The sequence below is a fragment of the Dipodomys ordii genome, unplaced genomic scaffold, assembly GCF_000151885.1.
Source record: "Dipodomys ordii isolate 6190 unplaced genomic scaffold, Dord_2.0 Scaffold125, whole genome shotgun sequence".
In the NCBI taxonomy this organism is placed as follows: Eukaryota; Metazoa; Chordata; class Mammalia; order Rodentia; family Heteromyidae; genus Dipodomys; species Dipodomys ordii.
In genome coordinates, this window is record NW_012267341.1 from 3,323,252 (window position 1) to 3,329,330 (window position 6,079).

Below are 6,079 nucleotides of genomic sequence, written 5' to 3' on the forward strand. Positions count from 1 at the left end.
GGATAACATTATACACACATATCTAATGAAATCTCAAATTTCCCTTAAAAAGCACTAAGAAGGGAGAGCCTCCAGTCTCCCAATCTATCACCCCAGAGAAAATTATCTGTCTTGATAAAAATGGAAATAGGTACATGTTTATGTGGAAGGAATAGCCTCACAGCTGTCTTTGGGAAGTATTTAAATTTTAGCTGCCATCTAGCAAATCCAAAGAGGGAATGAAGTATTCATTTGAAGCTTCTGTTTTTCATTCAATTTGTGAACTGGCTTTCTCTTCCCCTTAGACTTTACATTTAAATCATTTTCCTTGAGGAAAGAAAAAAAAAGAAAAAGGGAGAAAAGAAGAAAGTATTTCCAACTCTTAAGGAAAAAAAAAGCACACATACATCCTTAGAAAAAAATATCAAAGGTATTTAAAGGAGGAAATTAAAATAACTCCATTCTAGAAGGACGATTTGAAAAAGGTTCTGGGATTGTGCGTTTGAACATAAAGATGATGGAAACTTGGATTCGAAGCCAGTTCTCCCCGAGGCTGTTGGTTCTCAGGGTCTGTGCCACCGTCAGCATTTTCTATAAACCTCTCCAAAGTATCGACATTCTTTTCTAGCTTCCTAAGTGGGTTGTCACATGCCTTTACTATTTACTAAAAAGAAAAAAAAAATACTAGCAGAATAAGGTCTATTTAAAGGAAGGGGGGAAAAGGATCTATCTTCAGGTGAAAACTTTCAAGGAAATCTATAGTAAGAGCTCTGTTTGTTCAGACAGTGGTTGGGAAAGATTAAAACGCAAATTGGTGACAATAAGATGTCATCAGATGCCTGTGCGTCTGCCGTACAGCACTCCATCAAAGTCTTCCCATATGTTAACATGCTTTTTATATATCTTTTGTATGCGGCATCAATTTAATTTTTATCAACAACGACAGTCTCAATCTCCAAATATTTGTGTCAGGGGCAGGAAAGGGATATGCACCCCCAAATACCCTCAAAATCATATACTGATGTCAACACCACGCTTTAGAGCTGTTATGTTTTTGTGGTTTTGCTTTTGTGAAAACATCTCTTCCTCGGGCTTTGTGTCCATACATATCTGTAGGGTTTTTTTTTTTTCTTTCTTTCTCTTGCTATAATGGGGACCACAGCTTTTGGCTTCTCCATCAGCAATATCTTTTAATTTGTTCTTTCAACCTCGAAGAAACCATACTATTTCTTTTTCTTCGGTTGATGTGTGCTGGAAATGAATTCCACAATTTGCAGATCCCTGGCATAACAATACAAGATGTGGAAAATGTGCTTATGATTGAAAATCGCATTTTGAAAATCCAAGCGTTTCTCTTTCGAGATGTTTCCTAAGCAGCTTATAGAACAAATTCCAGGTATTACTTAAGCATCTCTAGGGGAAAGAAAGAAGGAAAGAAAGAAAGAAAGAAAGAAAGAAAGAAAGAAAGAAAGAAAGAAAGAAAGAAAGAAAGAAAGAAAGAAAGAAAGAAAGGAAGGAAGGAAGAAAGGAAGAAAGAAAGAAAGGAAGAAAGAAAGAAGGAAAGAGAGAGAGAGAGAAAGATAAAAATTTAAGGGTTTGATGTACTATTTATTATATTTCATTAGGTGAACCTCAAAAAATAGTATACATTTTCTCCCCTCCCTGAATCCCTGCCTGTTTCAGATTTCAATGCAATGATTTTTTTTTCAGGATCTCCAATATTTATATTTCAATACTTAAATATCTTTATCTAAACCATACAGTCTCAATCTCTAAAACCTTGAATTTTTAATATTTTGGCGACTGAAATCTGGCATGTTTGAAAGTTTGTCTCTTTGCAGAAGTCTCTCGTTATCCGAAATAGAAAAACAAACTATGAGCAGATTATAAACTGGCCCACTAGCTTTGCTTTGCCTGGTAGCAAAGCAAAAACACGGCCGCCCGACCCGCTCTGTTCCCTACCCTGGGACAATTACTCTCTTAATAATAAATAAGGAAAATGTAAAATGTTTTCTTTAAATTAAAAATCGAAACAAATTGTTTTAATGAATATCTCTGGTTAGGAGGGGTAACGCATGTCTCCGTATGTACGTTTTGTGAAGAAAAATTTCCTGTGTGGTTTGCCCTATGAGATCAAAAGGAACTAATTAACTTTTCTATAAGGTAAACAAAACTTTAACTTGAAATATCCCCATGAAGTATGTGGGAAGTAAGCTTTGGGGAGGGGGGAGGGAAGGGAGGGACAGAGGAGGGAGCAGGCTTTAATTTTATATTCGAATCCTCTTGTGTTCACAAGGTATTGAAAACTCCATCCCTAGAGTCCGTCTTCTTCTCCACCTCCCCTTTATGCCTCCCCTCCCCATTACCAAAATGATATTTAAATCAAAGGCAGAAATGTTGCCAAGTTCAAATCCCTCGTTAGATTAATAGGGCATTGTTCTGTCCATGGAAACTGTGTTGTTCTCTGAGTCCCTTTAAGAGGAGCTGGGGGTGCTGAGTGCCTGCAGGCTGGAGTGTGGGAAAAGGAAAGAGCTGGAAGCCAGCGTGGGGAGTGGGAAGGCCGTAGAGATCTTCCAGAGGACAGGCTGGCTGCCCCCCAGCCCAAGAAACTGAGGTCAAGAGACCAGCCTCCCCCCACACCCCCTACACACACACACACACACACACACACACACACACACACACACACACCAGCCCCCTTTCTCTAGGACTTGGCTCATTTTCTCAGGTTTCTGGGATAAATTCTCAGGAGGAAGCAGCCCTGGGGGATGGTGAGGGTCTTGGGGTTGGGCCCCTGTGGGGTGCTGACCCTTTGACAGGGAATACTGCAAGGAATCTTCCTGCCCCTCCTCGGAGGAGCAGCTGCCAGGGAGGGAGAGGGCCTGAGGCCCAGGGCTGGTTCCCTCCCAGGACAAGGAGTCCTTGGCCAGTTGGGGGCAGGCAAGCAGGCCTGGGGCCAGAGCCCCTTGCAGGGCCTCATCTCTGCCCTTGCCAGGGTGGACCGGCAGGCCAGCCTGGGGAACAGAGATTGGGGGAGGCAGCTGGTGCAGACTGAGAGGATTCCAGCAGGAGCCAGGGAAGCAGGTCTATGTGGCCAGACACCTTGCTCTGGTGTACCCAAGGCAGAGGCCGGTCCCACCCTCACCCCAAGGCCCCCTCAAGAGGTCAGGACACCTCCAGGCCCTGGTGATCACTATGGTAATGCTCTACCTTACTCAATCTACAACTTTATAGCCAAGAGCATTAGGTACTGTCGCCAGCATTCAGGCCATTTACCTAAAGGCCTCCGCTATTTCCCTGGGTCACTAAGCTACAGAGCCTCCCAAGAACCTGGATCTATCTGCCTGGACTCTTTGCCACAAAGATGGGGTGGGGGGGGGCTTGAGTGAACTCCCTGGAGACAGCGTTGTTCCCTCCTCCCCCATCTCCTCAGCACTAGTTGATGTGTTTGTGTCAGATCTGAGACTGACTGGGTGCTCATTTATCCCAGCTCCAAGTTTGCAGATGTTTGGCTACTATGCCTCCTGGCAGGGACCAGATGGCACCCTGCAAACTACGCACCTCCTACCCAATAGTGGCCTGGCAGCTCTTTCTAAAAACAAGGAAAGGTGGGCTTGTGTTTGGGGTGCATTTTGAAGTGCAATTCTGGAAGCCTATATTATCTCTGCCATAGCCTTTGGAAGAACCCACAACCAACAACATCCTGCTTAGAAGGCATGCCAGAGGGAAAGTATAAAAAAATTTTTTTGAATGCTCCAAATTGATCCCTTTTGCTATAGAGAATAACTAAATCCTCATTAGAAAAAAAAAGTCTGGGGATGGAAGGGTGGAACCAACAGTCAGTATGGTGCCAGATTCAGTAGCAAAGCCAGCAGTGATTTTTCTTTCTTCCCCTTACAGCCCAGCAAAAAGATGTGAGTCAGACCAATGTTGCTAGACCCTGGTTGTGTGACCTGGAGCAAAATTTCTTGACCTCTCTGAACCTATTTCTTTGTCAGGCCAAATAGAGCCTATTCCAGCTACTTGTAATGGGATAAAGTGTGGTCAGTCTTTACAGAGGTTAAAGACAGATCCCTTCCCTCCCTAACCCCTTAACTGCTCTCCTTTATTGGAAAGCCAATTTGTGTGTGGAAGCTGTCACTCCCTTTTAAATGCTTAGTTATACAGGAGGTACCTTTGGTTTGAGCCCCTCTGTATAGCTAAAGCCCCTCATTTTTACTTAAGCCTGAGGCCAGCTCTGTTCTGATGGCAGAGCTTTGGCTTTGATGTCTTAGCAGAGAATTCCCTCCACACCGGGGCACTGCACTCAGAGCCTCACATGAACTTTTCTGGCAGGATACTTTTTCTGAGCACCTACTATGTGCCAGCTACTGGGCTGATGACTGAGAATTCAGTTGCGGAGCCGGAGACAAGGAACCCCACCCCACCCCATCCTGGTGGGCAGGGCCACATGTCAAGATGTCAGGGTATGAAGATACTAGATGTCAGGTGGGCTGAGAGGGTACTTGATTTCTTCAGCAGTAAATCATCTCTCAGTAGTGCTGTACACAAACCCCAGTGACCGTCACCCCAGTAAACATCCATGTTCTCATTAGGGAGGGCACTTCTGTAGATCTGGCTCTGTGCTGGGCTCTGGGGAGAGAAGAGTCAACAAGACCCCAGAACCTTCTGGAGTCCAGGAAGGAGGTCAGGGAACAGCACTTAAGCTGGGTGGGAAAAGCAACCCCCTCCCCCCCCCACAGGCTCTGCCTTCCCTGATCTGTGCCCATCATCTAGAGAAGTGGGGGCTCATGTGACACACAGGGTGTCCTAGACATTTGCTCCCCCAGGATCTGGGAGAAGAGGCTGAGTGTGAGAGTGGAGACCAGGTAGCTGAGGAGCTGATGCAAAGCTGTTTCCCTCCAGACGCCCCGCCCCGCCAACACAGATGCTGCTATTTGAGAGCATCCCCCACCCCCTGAAAACCACATTTTGGGCAAAGCCGATACGTTCATGGTGTTTGGACATAGAGCTTTTGGGGGAGGGGGGCTTATTCGGATTTGAAGCGGTCCTAAAAGTGAGGTTTCCATGATGGCCTTAGAAGAAGAGGAGACTCAAGCCAGATGCATTCTCCGTTACAGCCTGTGATTCCTTCTACCTCCTTACTAGGCAGCAAGAAGGCCTCGTCAGGGGCCAGCAAGTGGGCTCTTGGACTTTCAGAACTCCAAAACCAAAAGGCAAACAAACCTCTAGACTTTATAAATTACCCAGACTATGGTGTTTGGTGATCGCAACAGAAAGTAAACTAAGACATCAGAGGCAGTGACATCTGAGTAAGAGCAAACTGAAGGCTATCAGCCCCCAGTCTGTGGCACTAAAAAGACCTAAAACCTTCCTCCTCTTCCCTCATACCGCTTAGGCCCCAGGTTGCCTTCACCACCTCCCTCCCCTCTCATTTGACCCTTAGTTTGCCTCCAAACCGTGGTCCACATCCTAGCCAGGAATGTGCAGTGTGCTCTGTGTTTGAGCAGTGAGACTCACACAGCCTATCACTTGCCTGTGATTGGCTTCTGGTATAGTCAGCTCTGTGCCCTGGTACAAACACAAGCTCCTCTGTGTCAGAGCGCGCACGCGTGCACACACACACACACACACACACACACACCTACATACCTGCCCTACAGAGAAGGAAGACTGCATAAAAATGTGCTACATTGAACTGAAGATGAGTGTGTGTGTGTATGTATATGTACACATCTGTTGTGAATATAGAGGCCGCCAATGTGCATGGAGAGACAGCCACATATGGTTTTGTATACAAAGCTAGAGATGTTTGGGGAGTGGTATACACACATAACTCCATTTTCAGCTGGCATTAGGCAATTGGCTGGCATCTGGTCTGAACTACTCATTCAGGTGGTATGAGAATCTAGTGTGTGTGTGTGTGTGTGTGTGTGTGTGCGTGTGTGTGTGTAAAATGAAAACTATGACTTTTTTTTCCTTTTCCTTCAAAATATTGAATATATAACATGATCCTTTTATAAGATATTTCATAAATATGATCAACTTTTGAGCTAATTATTAACTTGGAACTTCCAAAATTATCCATTTAAAAAAAAAC